Source organism: Oryza glaberrima, chromosome 11, assembly GCF_000147395.1.
Source record: "Oryza glaberrima chromosome 11, OglaRS2, whole genome shotgun sequence".
In the NCBI taxonomy this organism is placed as follows: domain Eukaryota; kingdom Viridiplantae; phylum Streptophyta; class Magnoliopsida; order Poales; family Poaceae; genus Oryza; species Oryza glaberrima.
Window position 1 is genome coordinate 21,909,221 of NC_068336.1, and position 14,503 is coordinate 21,923,723.

A 14,503-nucleotide genomic window follows, 5' to 3' on the forward strand; every position below is an offset into this window, starting at 1 on the left:
AACTGAGCAGCAAGCAAATGTGTGCAGTTAATAACAACTACTCCAGTAAGTATAAGAAGGTAATAAGTGCAAAAGTCTCACCGGCCGAGGCTAAATCAGGCGGAGCGTGCAGGGTCGGATAGCGCGACCAACGAATGCAAAGTTGTAGTATATATAAATACTTGCGCGCGGCTGCGAGACTGCGATGGGCGGATGGGGGAAACCGCCACGCAAACGGGCGGCCGGGGCCGCGGTTTTCTCACGCTTATCTGGCCATGTGGGAAGCGCGGCGTTCCATCGCTTGGACCAGTATCTAGTTGCCTCCAATTAGTGTACTTTCATGCAACTTGACCCTGGCCAAGAAATTAATTATCTAATAATGATTAAGAGTGAAATGTTGTTGCGACTATGCAACCGCTTAACTATTGGTACTTGACCACGACATGTCAACTTTCTGACCGAGGATTGATAAAGTCACCTTAATTCGATCCTTCTCCTCGTGCGCACCCAGCCCCGCCTTGCATCTTCTATTCGAGCAACCAAGGCCGGGACATTGCTCTTGTTCGATCTTCTCATCCGGCAGCCGTTGCAGTTGCATGCCGGCCGGCGTGCCGCCATTGCAGGAGGTGTGATCTCGCCGTTATCGCCTGTGAGCTCTGCTCCTCCGGGTGTGAACTCTTCCGGACGAAGGATATCCAACCGTTCGTAAGGTACTTCCTAACCATTTGTGGAAGAAAGGTTAATTGGACACGCATTATATACTCTCCGATCGATTAGTTGACATAGATCTGTTCTTACCAAGCTTTTCTTGCGTTTCTAGATACTGATAGACTGATATACTACTACTCCCTCCGTCCCAAAATAAGTGCAGTTTTGCACTATTCATGTTCAACGTTTGACCGTCCGTCTTATTTGAAAATTTTTTATGATTGGTATTTTTATTGCTATTAGATGATAAAACATGAATAGTACTTTATGTGTGACTAAATGTTTTTAATTTTTTCACAAATTTTTCAAATAAGACGGACGGTCAAACGTTGAACGTGAATAGTGCAAAACTGCACTTATTTTGGGACGGAGGTAGTACTTCAGTATTTAGATTTCTTTCTTCTTTCTAGAGACTACGTACGGAGAGATATATACGTACTAGGAAGAAACAGAGTATATTCTTTCTGCTTAAAACACTTATGTCGTTTCCTTACTTTCGAATTTTCTCATCCTACCTCCGTCCCTAAATATTTGACGCCGCCTTAACTTTTTTAAACATGTTTCACCGTTCGTCTTATTCAAAAAATTTAAATATTATTAATTATTTTCCTACCATTTAATTCAATGTTAAATATACTTTTACGTATACGTATAGTTTTACATATTTCATAAAAGTTTTTTTAATAATTATTTAACATTGATGGTGCAACAAGGTTTTCTCCCGATTGGACCAATATATCGGTCATGCGCTAATCGGTTAGCTTTAGGGCTAGACGAAAAGCTCGTGGCTTGTTAGCTCGCTCGACTCGCACCAAGCTCGGCTCGGCTCGGCTCGGCTCGTTTCATTTTCCTAACGAGCCGAGCTAGCCTTTTAGCTCGTTAGAGATAACGAGCCAGCTCGAGCTGGCTCGCGAGCTGCTCGCGAGCCTTAACGAGCTGAGGTAGCTAGCCCAGGCCGTTGTGGACTTGTGGCCCATATGTGTTTGAAGGCCCATATATGCATCAAAACCCTAGCTCTACTCCCATCCCCAATCCCACACGAGCCGCCGCCAGCCCTCAACGCCCGGTCTCCGGCGCGGCTCTCCCCCAGGCCGCCAGGCCCCAGCGCCCGACGCTGCCGCAGATGCCGCCGCCCGTGCCGCTCTTCCCCGTCACCGGCCGTGGACGCTGCAGCCCGCGCCACTGCATCGCGCCGCTCTTCCCCGTTGCCGGCGCGGCCGTGGACGCCGCCGCCCTTGCCGCTCTTCCTCGTCGCCGGCACGGCCGTAGACGCCAACGCCCGCGTCGCTCTTCCCGGGCGCCGACGCAGCCGCTCTTCCCTGGCGCCGCCGCAGCCGTGGACGCCGCCGCCCGCGCCGCTCTTCCTCGGCGCCGTCGCGGCTGCTCTTCCCCGGCGCCGCCGCAGCCGTGGACGTCGCCGCCCGCGCCTCTCTTACCCGGCGCCGACGCAGCCGTTCTTCCCCAGCGCCGACGCGGCCGTGGATGCCGCCGTCCGCACCGCTCTTCCTCAGCACCTCTCCTTGCCTTGTTCGCTGCCCAAAGCTCATGAGCTAAACGAGCTGGCTCGAGCTCGCAGACGAGCCGAGCCGAGCTAGCTCGTTATCCTAACGAGCCAGACCGAGCCGAGCCGAGCCGATCCAACTCGACATCCACCCCTAGTTAGCTTTTGGGGTGTAGTAAGTCTTTCTAGTTGGGCTGACATATTGGCCGTGCGCTGATGAGTTTGACTGTGGGGAAATCCCTCGTCTCTTAAGCTAACTTTTGGGGTGTAGCAAAACTTTCTGATGAGTCCGATTGTGGCAAAACGTAATGGAGATGAAAGAAAAAAAAAGGTGGATATCAGCCGTGGGTTAAAAATAAAGCGGACATGAATAGGACCGACTCTTCTGAACGACGAAAGAAATTACACTATAAATATTAAGGACCCCTTTGATTTGAAGGAAAAACATAGAAATGTAGGAGGATTTCAATCCTATAGGAAAATTTCGTAGGATCAAAGGATTTTGAAGGTATGAATCGAAGGATTTTATTCCTATAGGATTTAAAGGATTTTATTCCTATAGGAATTTTTCATACAAAGCCATTTGAATCAAAGGAATGAACCCTATAGAATCCTATGAAATTCCTATGGAATGTCTCTTCCCATACAAGTTTTGGAGGAATTTTAACAAGAGGTAGAACCTCATGGAAGAAATCCTTTGAGTCTTTATCTCTCCTCAAATTCCTGTGTTTTTCCTGTGGTCCAATCAAACGGTCATTCCTATGTTTTTCATGTGTTTTGCAATCCTCTGTTTTACACTTACATTCCTATCAGAATCCTATGTTTTTTCTATTCCTCCGTTTTTTTATTCCTGTGATTCAAAGGGGCCCTAAAACAAAGGATTGAATCATATCCAATCCTTTGAGATTCCTATGGAATGGATAATCTTATAGAGATTTTGGAGGAAATTTAGCTAGAGCTTCAACTTCTTGGCAACTTTCCTTTGAGTCTATCTCTCTTATCCAATTCTTGCGTTTTTTCCTGCGGTTCAATTAAACAATCATTACTGTGTTTTTCCTGTATTTTGCAATCCTCTGTTTTGTGTTCACATACGGCTTAGGGTAGTTTAATTAACGTCTTGAGACGAACCAACATACAGGATTATAAGATAGATTTTATAAGAATATATAAGAGCAATGTTTTGGGTAAAATGAGATTTATTGAACTCAAACAATTACACGAAGACGAAGATACAATTAATCTAGGATTTTAAGATCATACAAGCATCGTGTTGGATATTTAGATTCTTATTAGTAATAGTAGGGTCAATCTCATACCTTTGCTTATAATAGTTTCCGTTAATAAAACGTTACAAGGCAATCACTGTACTTTCCGTTCATACTAGGGAAAGAACAAAGAAGTGTGGTAGGGGATAACTCTTCCGTACACTCAGTGTCTGTTTACTCTTAAATTTTGTGACCTAAATGTTCTTTCATTTCTCTTGTCATCATTATTTGCTCATGATGAAGTTTATGCACCATGCATTGTTTTAACCATATACTGTATAATGTACTCATAAAAAAATGTATTAGTTGAAAGGGACGTGAGAGCGAAGAGGTCAAGTAGGTCTGAGGCAATAGCATGGAAGACAAGTCGGAAGGGCCAAGGGATCTTTCATTTGAGCTATTAGAAAAAATTACAGGCAATTTCTCAGAAAAGCACAAACTTGGCAGTGGTGGGTATGGAGAAGTTTACAAGGTATATCTACCCCATTTGATTTTAATAATTTAGTAGATTATTGCCACATATTATACAGTGATTTGACCATATGGACAAATTAAATATTTTAAGGAATAAACTTAAAAGGTAGTTTAAAGTAAATGTCTAAGCAGGAACTTTTTTAAGAAAACATATTTTTAAAGCGTGAAGAAATAAATCATTTCATATATCCAGTAAATAAGCTAAAAAGGACTTGGCCATAGTGTTCATTATAAGATAGCTCCTCTATTGTCAAATTATTTCACCGCTAATATTTTTGATAAATTTGTATATTTGCTATTGTCATATGATCGAAATGTCAAATTGTAATCTGTGCAAAAACATATTGTCGTGAACTCGTGATGCCATCTGGATTCAACTAAATGCCACTGCCGTCAAAAACTCACATAAACATGTTTTCATTTTCTCATTAACAAAATATAATAAATACCTATACATAGCTAATTCATTCAAAGGATTTGATTTGGTGTGTTTCTTTAAAATTTTCAATGCACCCGCATTTCTTACAACTAGGAAGGAAGCCCGCGCAGATGCGCGGGGATCTTATTCATTATGATTATAAAAATAACGTTAAGAGAATTAAGTCATATGACATCGTATGCGTATAAGAAATTGTATATTTTACCTTATAATAACAAAAATGTATGTCGTGAAATATAGTGTAGATTTTAATATAAACGTTAGGAATGTTTCTTATATTAAAAAAATCACTTTTGTCCTGATTATGTAAACTTGCCTATTGTCACCATTACTTCTTACCATTGTCGCTAGATGCCTTTTTAATAAACGAAACAGCATCTGTAGCACCAAAATAAGCCTAATACATCATAAATACATAAAACATTTATATCCACTATATACCTAAGTGTTTATGTCAACACATAGTTCTAAATCTATAAATAAATATACTTAAAATACTGCATCTATTGGTAAATGTGATATCAGTGTTGAAAATTAGACATGAATATCCCCTCTAACAGGTGGAGATACCAAGTCTTTATTTCTCTGTTGCCTTTAAACATGGGTTCCATATCGACATACTCATGCCTCTCAAGGCCAATGTGCAGTACAATTTTAAGGCCTAATTCACTATCAGCATTCTTAAAGATGATTGCATGAGTAAGTAAAAAGTTGTGCACTATTGTCAACGGTGGTTTCCACTGGGGCCACCTCAACTATACTTGTAAAAGATGTTCAACACCCTTTAGAGAAAGCAAGAAAAGATTGATGTAATGAAAATAATTCTTCCCCTAAAAAATAATTGTTTTTACGTTTTGTGTAGACATAATTATTTTTCTAGTATTAAGCAGTACTACCTAATTTTTTTATGTATAAATACAATATTCTGCTTTGAAATGAGTGAGGTTGATCATTAAGAAATGTATCGCTAAACAGATATATGACCATAACCATCTTCAGAGTATCATACCATTATATCATTGTTTATATTTTGACAATTGTTTATATTTTGACAAAGATCAATATTTTAGCGTATGGTTTGTTTTAGTCACCTGTTGTTCATAATTGCATGAGACACATTTACTAATTTTAAATTTTATTTATTTTCAAAAATTATTAAAAACAACTAATTTATTGGAGTGCACTTATAGCATACATTCATCAACTATCAACTATCATTTATACCCGACAAATTAGAATTCCTCGACTATAAACAAAATATATCATGAGTAGTTTAATGCACATTTGTTAACAAACCAATCTGGCGGGAAAAACGTATGGATTAAGGGGCCGTATTATAGCAAGATTATTGCCTAGGAATACCAATGAAATAGTTTTGAAAAATATGAAAAAAACATTTGAGAATCTTAGTCTCCATAAATTAAAATTAAATCATATATAACTGACAAAACATAATGTTGTTTCGTTTTCAAGCTGTCGATTTCAGTTAGTGTTATATATTTGTCAAGTGATATTTGACACCACAAATACGATGTGAAGTTATTTAAAAAATTATGATGAAATTAATTATTATATGTCGCCTAAATCATTTGAAAATTATTATACTATTAATTATTATATGTCAGCTCCATGTGTTGTAATGTATTTAGCATCATAATAGAACTATGATAAGTCATCAGCATTTGAATACAACGGATTATTATTTAAAAGCGGGTGTTTAAATACCTTTCATTTGATACTTATAATGATCTAGTTTAACTTGTATATTTCTGGAGTAATAAATTTTGTTTGAGTAAATTTCACAAAACTATAGGTATTTTGATTAAATTATCATAAAACTACAGATTTAAAGAGTTGTATCACAAAACTACATATTTAGCACCAAATTTATCAAAAAACTACAGATTTTAGATTAAGTATCATAAAAATGCATATTTAATATTGAACTTATCACAAAACTACAACTTTTGGAGTTTAAATCCCTAGCACCATTGTTATGGTGGAGCTATAAACATCAATACTTTGTGGTTAAATTGATTCTAAACCTATACTTTTTTTATAATTTAGTTACTAAATATGTAGTTTTGTGACACTTCATCTTAAATGTGTAGTTTTGTGATAAATTTGGTGTTAAATGTGTAGTTTTATGATACAACGAGTTAAATCTGTAGTTTTGTGATAATTTGGTCATAGTATATATAGTTTTGTGAAATTTACTCATTTTGTTTCATAGTATAGAAAATCCTATTTTAAGGATTGTCTATATTTTTTTGATGTTGTACCAACATACAGTTTATTTTTTGGGCTTTATAGCTTTTTTTAATGGTATGTACGTATGTTTCTTTGGGTTTTTTTAATCGAATATCCGGTAAATAGTTTATCTCGTATATATAGGAGATTAAGAGAAAGCGGGCTAATGTAATGATATAAAATAACGGGTCCATTTTTAAATGAAAATCGATGGTGAAATTACGTAGTGTCACGTGCTGGTCTAAGAGCGCTTGTAGAATCACAAAAAACCATATTTGTAGAGTAATAAACTTTATTTTTATAGTATAGAAGATCATATTTTCAAAAGGCTTTGATGGTTATAACATTGTACATGTATTTTCCTTTAGGCTTTAATCGTGCTTATATGGTACGTATCCTTCGTTTTTTCCCCTGGTGAACAGTTTTTTTTGTCTTTATATTTTTTATCGTACTTACTACGTACGTTGTTTTTTTTCAAATAAATAGTACCTAAACGTTTTTTTAATCCAAAGTAACGTACGTAACTATTTGGGTATTTCCATGTACATACATAAATATTTCCGGTGGATGGATTATCTCAGATATAGAAAGCATAAACTTTTTAAATAGATTGTAGAAGCACAAAAAACCATATTTGTAGAGTAATATTTTATTTTTATAGTATAGAAGATCATATTTTCAAAAGGCGTTTGATGGTTATAACATTGTACATGTATTTTCCTTTAGGCTTTAATCATGCTTATATGGTACGTATCCTTCGTTTTTTCCCCGTGAATAGTTTTTTTTGTCAATATATTTTTTATCGTACGTACTACGTACGTTGTTTTTTTTTTCAAATAAACAGTACATAAACGTTTTTTTTCATCCAAAGTAACGTACGTAACTATTTGGGTATTTCCATGTACATAGATAAATATTTCCGGTGGATGGATTATCTCAGATATAGAAAGCATAAACTTTTAAAATAGATTTAATCTAACAGTGTAAAATAACGGGTGCAGCAATTTAAATGAAAATCGATGGTGGGATTGTAGAATGCCACATGGCGATCTAGGAGCGCTTGTAGGAGCGCCACATGGCGGCTTGAGAGCGTTTGTAGGAAGTTTAATGGACTTTTAGTATATAATAGATAGATAATAGAAGATAGATAGTTTTTAGAAAAGGTTAAAGTCCGCTTTTAGACCTCAAATTTCTCTGACGGTCTATTTTTCACCCTTAACTACCAATAACGGTTTATTTTTCTCCTTTAGTTTTCGAAACTGGTCAAAAAAAAAAATCAAAGACATGTTAGTGTTTTTTCTTGAAAGTATGGTTCTCCTAGTTCATACTCTAATGTATATTTTGTTGATGCAAATATCACTTAATTAGGACCATGACAATACTTACTTAATTGAAGTTTATGCTAGCAAAAGATCAATGTGATATCAACCAAAACCACCGTCAAATAGGGTTATAGGTGCTATTTATCTGTTTTAAAAGGGAGGGGGCATTTGCAAATTTGCCACCGGTTTTTTCAATATTGCAAGGATGCCACTCGAATGACAGTTGTAGTAGCATTTTTGCAATTTTTTAGTGGCAGTTTTACGATAATGATTCAAAGTAGTGGTAAATTTCTAATTGCCCCAAGGGAGGGGGTGAAAATAACTGGTTTGTAATTCAAGGTGCAAAATAGAGTTCGAGCAAAGAGCGAGGACCAAAAATGAACTTTACCCTTTTCAAAAATAACTTTTCAACTATATAATAGTAAATTTGTTTTGTTCGTGCCCTCAAATAGTTATAAATAGATTAAGAATCATCCATCATCTACAGAGAAAACAGTAGAATCATTACAAGGATATCGTCTGTCGTTCTGCAAAAAATATTTAGATAAAGCGAGAATATTAATTAACAAGCCAACTAAAAGACAAATTATAAGTGATGGTCACAGAACGCAATTAACATTCTAGTTTTGAATCCCTCAAAAAAAAACATTCTAGTTTTGAATTGGTTAAACCAACAATTATATTACAATAACCCATGTAATTAAGGGTGTATACTAATTAACAAGGAACTTTAACAGGGAGTAATGCCCACTGGAGAAGAGATTGCGGTGAAGAAGCTATATTTTATACCTGGTCTTGATGATGTGCAGTTTAAAAATGAGTTTAATAACCTTATGAAAGTCCACCATCAGAATGTCGTAAGGCTAGTTGGCTACTGCTATGAAATAAAGAATAAACATATTGAACGCAACGGAGAATTTGTTTTTGCTAAAGTTGAAGAAAGAGCTCTCTGCTTGGAAGCCTTGACAAACATATTTCTGGTACGATTTTGCTCAATCTGCTTAAAAGTGGTTTCGACCATGCTGTCTCAGACAATTGAGTTATCTTCAGTGACTTTGTGCAGATGAATCATGTGGGGTTGACTGGGACACACGCTACAAGATAATTAAGGGGATTTGCGAGGGTTTAAATTACCTTCACAATGGGTCCAGCAATCCTATTTATCATCTGGATTTGAAACCATCTAACATATTGTTAGATAAAAGCATGATACCAAAAATTGCAGATTTGGGCCTGTCAAGATTCTTTGCGACAACAAAAACCCATATCACAAGCCAAATTAAAGGGACACTGTAAGTTGCAACCTCTTGATTCATATTTGTTGACGTCTCAATAGAATTATGTGGACCTTTCACCTCACCCATAAGACAATATCTATTTATACTAAGCGGTGTGGATCTAGAAAATTAAATAAGACATATTGGAACCTCAAAAAAAAGGAAAAATAAGACATTGGTTTCATAACATGTTAATTTACTGGTGTCATAACATGTTAATCATACTTAAATCACAGTGTTAATAATTCTATGTATATAATAACTTTAGCTATTGAGTTTCCTAAAATTAAGTCATCGCTGGATCATCCTTTCTCCAATAGATTTCCACATGCTTATACTACCACCTAAGCGACTGATAATAAAATATGTTATCTATTATATACTAAAAGTCCATTAAACTTCCTACAAACGCTCTCAAGCCGCCACATGGGACTCCTAAAAACGCTCCTAGATCACCATGTGGCGTTCTAATATATTAAAAACATCTAGCCCTCGATTTTCACTTAAAAGGTGGGTCCATTATTTTAGACCTTTAGATTTGGTTATACTAAAAAAAATAGTTAGTCCTCCCCCTGACCCCCCCCCCCCCCCCCCCCATCTCACCTGCGCGTATGTAGAGGCTCCCTCATCCCGATTGCATGGTATCATATACCAAACAAAAGGAATATCCCATGTACGTAAAAATCTATAGTGCTATTCACCTGAAAATTTTTTTTTACTATGTGAGATATAAATTGGTGGGTCCATTATTTTATACCAATTTGCTTCCTTCTTCTTCCTTCTATTCTCCATGTATAGACGAAATCGTAATTCTTATTAGTGGTAATAAATTTTAAGAAATTGTAACTTTATAAACATAGATTATATATATCATCATACATATGTCTAAATTAGCTCCGCAATGTTTGAAAATAAATTTTATAAAACTATATTATTTTACCCTTTATATTAATAATATAATATATTTTTTACTTAAACCGAGTACCTATTATATCGATACCAATTTGCTTCCTTCTTCTTCCTTCTATTCTCCATGTATAGATGAAATCGTAATTCTTATTAGTGGTAATAAATTTTAAGAAATTGTAACTTTATAAACATAGATTATATATATCATCATACATATGTCTAAATTAGCTCCGCAATGTTTGAAAATAAATTTTATAAAACTATATTATTTTACCCTTTATATTAATAATATAATAATTTTTTTTACTTAAACCGAGTACCTATTATATCGAACCATTATTTTATATCAAAATTTTAAAAATACGTTGTTTAATATAAATGTTACGCAATTATATTATGTACCAGTAAATTACCAATTTATCATCTATATTAAATATTTTTTTACATTAATTAATGAACCCACTATTTTATATTATTTTTAATAAAAATGATTTGACGTTGGTTTTCACTTAAACTGATGGACTTATTAACTAGACGTATTAAGGAACTATTAACAAGACTGACATCTATCTTTTGTAAACAAAAAGAACTTCTAAAGACTTCGCACGTGTGCATATTTGCCTTCTGCACATATGACGAAGCATCATACCAAAGGTACCTAAGGTGATTTGCCAAGGTGATCATGACTGCCAATAAACACTATACATACCAATTAAATTTATATAATTCTGCTCTTATTTCTAACAAATATTGTTTCGAAGAAAACCATCAAACATGCGAAAAAGAAATAAGAATAGCTTCAAACAATTGATGATATTTTGCACTACAACTTAGCGATTCTGCAAGTGATTTGTGTCCTAACAATAATTATTTAAAACTTTGGAAAAGAATATGAAAATTTTGAACTTCTACGAAGGGAAAAACAATCCAACCGTTAATCTATCCTTAATTTGGTTGTCACTAAATCATGCATCTTCATTAGACGATTCGATCATAATAACTTTGAGTTCCTTGCTATTGCAATTTTTACTTGTGGTGATATTGTACGGTATGTGTTTAAATGGTACACATGATATTTTCTCACTCGGTCCAAAAGTCAATTTAAAAGTCATATGACCTTGATCTATTTTCTAAGTCAATGAATGGTTTTTAGATATGCCCGACCTATAGTTTGCCCTTTTAAGATATAATTTGTAAAGGAACTATAATATTATGTTATGATAGTATGGATGCCCGCGCATCGCGTGGGCCACCTTTCTAGTTCTAATAGTAGTTGATCTCATTCAGTAATGGCTTAGATCACGTCCACCGGTGGTAATACTAGCTAGTAGTAGAAAACACATACACACACTATCAGTAGAAACAACCGTTTAAGTATTAGGTTCATTTTGTTTTGTGTGTTTTTTTTATAACGATATATAATTTGTGTTTATATACCATGCAGCGGATACATGCCACCAGAATACATTGAAAGACGCCAAATCACCAAGAAGTTTGATGTATTCAGTTTAGGTGTTATAATCATAGATATAATTGCTGGACCTTCGGGCTACTCTAAATGTGCTGAAATGACTTCCCAACAGTTTATTGAACTTGTAAGAAAAGTTCCATTTTATCTTATATCGTGAACAATAGTTATTTTAGTATAATTAATTTGTACTGTATGCACGCATGCTTACATACCTTCTCTACTGTATCGTTCAATTTTGAAGGTACAAGGAAACTGGAAGAAAAGACTGCATGCAGCAACATCGAGGTATGCATCGCAGGAAGCAGATAGCCTACAAGTGAAGACATGCCTTGAAATAGCATTAAGATGTATTGATAAAGACCGAGCAAAAAGACCTACTATAAGCGATATTGTCGATAAAATGAATGAGATCGATACCCTAAAAATGTCACTTCTAAGCAAGGTATATTATCTCCAAACTTGTTTGGTTTCGTACTACACCAAAATAATGCCAAAATTTGATAATGCTAAGTTTTAATTATTTTTTTGACTGAAAAGTTCTAATAATTTTGATACAGTAATGGTAGAATTGGTTATTATTGTGTTTAGTAATTTGTTACCAAAATATTATAATGTGATTTAGGTGTATATGGTATTAAAAACCAAACCAATGTTTATTCATAGTACAATGTTATATTTGATACCCCTCCATCCCAAAGTAAACTCTTAGTTTTTCCTGAGGAGATTCAGGATAGAGGAAAAAGACTATAATACCCCTCGTTAAATGTGATATTTGGGGAGTTACATGGCAGCTAGGGATAATTAAGACTAAGTGAAAATTAAATGAGAGGTGGTTGGTGAGGGATGTACTCCCTCCGGTTCTATAATAATTGACGTTTTTGACAAGATTGAGGTGAAACTTGTATAACTTTAACCATCAATAAGTTTTAAAATATTTAGTTTAAAGAAACTAGAACAACATATATAGATTTGTCTTTCAAAGCACTATAACAGAATTAAACATGCATTTACTTATTGTATATATTATAATAGAAAAATAAGGTCAAAAATATATTTTGTAAACCGTGTCATTGTCTAAAACATCAATTAAAATAAAACTAGAGGGAGTAGTGATCTATTGAGACAAATTTCAGATGCTAAAAGTGGCCTTTTATTTTGGGACGAACTAGAAAATTTTGAATTGTTTAATTAATGCATTATATATGGTACCATAACCACATTTTATAGTCCTACAATATTAGTAATATCTCTATGGATCTTCGTTGCAGAGACCTGAGCCTAGGGAGTTTCTTGGGTTCGACCCTCTAGAGCTACGCTTCCCATTCGAGACTAACAAGGCGATATCCTGCGTACTGCAACTAACAAACAAGTCAGATGACTTCGTCGAGTTTTATGCAAACACAAACAAGAAGAAGTACCACATACAGAGGGACCAAGGAGTTATGGCACCATGGTCTAGGTGCTATGTCATCGTAACGCTGCAACCACAGGGGAGCGCACCACCGAACATGCAGTGCGACGATATGTTCGTTGTACGGAGCACTAGGGTGAGGGAGTCAGACATCGGCTCACTCGACATTAATGTCACTGAGCTGCACTTGGAAAAACAGATGGGTGAGGTTAAGGGCCAGTTTAGTTTCCAAAAATTTTCCCCTTCACCTATCACATCGAATCTTTAGACACATATATGGAGCATTAAATGTGGACAAAAAGAAAAACCAATTGCACAGTTTAGCTATAAATCGCGAGACGAATCTTTTGAGCCTAATTAGGCCATGATTAGCCATAAGTGCTACAGTAACCCACATGTGCTAATGACGGCTTAAGTAGGCTCAAAAGATTCGTCTCGCGGTTTCCAGGCGAGTTCTGAAATTAGTTTTTTCATTCGTGTCCAAAAACCCCTTCCGACATCCGGTCAAACGTCTGATGTGACACCCAAAAATTTTCTGTTCGCCAACTAAACACAGCCTAAGTCATTGCCGATTGTCTTTGTTCCAATTCCTCAGCCTCCAACAAGTATTGCGGATTAAACGGATGGTTTGAGGCATCATGGAGCAACATCATCAATTTGTGTCGGCATTTGATATGCTTATTAATATTCAAGTTGTTCGACGAGTTACTTTTTTGGAATTTCAAATTCACTACTCGATGTGATGTCCAAAATCTCGTAAATTTGTGAGAACATATGTATCATGTTTATCTCTGTAAAATCAAAGTGTTTTTTTATTCTTATTCTGTGATGAACAAATTGGCATATATGATTATTGGTTTTGATATTCGGAGATTACTGTTGTTTGATAACAATGAGTCAAGTTGAAGATAGCTTGTGCTCGGAATATGGTTTCTTTGTTTGATTCATGTGTAGGTGACTTGATGCCTCGGAAGAGTATTGCCGGTGATGGATCGGGAGTCGACTTAGAGATTAGACGACGTCCGGACGGTCAGATATCATGCTGGATACTTAGGCTAGAGTTCAATGCACGTGGTTGGTGAAGATTCTATATGGCATACGATGGAGATATTGTGTGTCTATGGGATGCGGAGTCGAATTTGGAAGGATTCCAAATTTGGTACAATTGGAGTTTATGAAGTTTGTTTCTTGTACGGGAAAGTTTTCTATGTGTATTAGAACTTCTTGTATGAGTTTGGTTCGTGGCTTTAGGCTGCGTAACTCATCTATAAATAGAGAGGGAGCGTGAGGCTTCTTGGTATCGCTTTTGAGAGCATTGAGTCTAGAGTAAAGTTAGGGTTTCGAATTTAGTCGAGATTTTCGTGAGGAGTATTGTTGTTGCACATTGTAAACACAGAGAGAAGTAATAAAGTTGTCATCTACATCTAGAGTTCTTCGATTTGTGTTTGCTCGGGTTCGGTGGTCTAACCGGCGAGACACCAGCGGTCAGATCGGCGG

The 14,503-nt window shown here is 35.8% G+C and overlaps 1 pseudogene; it reads left to right on the forward strand.

Moving 5' to 3' along the window:
- Window positions 1-457: 457 nt before the first annotated feature.
- Window positions 458-13,769, forward strand: LOC127753826 (cysteine-rich receptor-like protein kinase 44; annotated as a pseudogene).
- The last annotated feature ends 734 nt before the right edge of the window (window positions 13,770-14,503 follow it).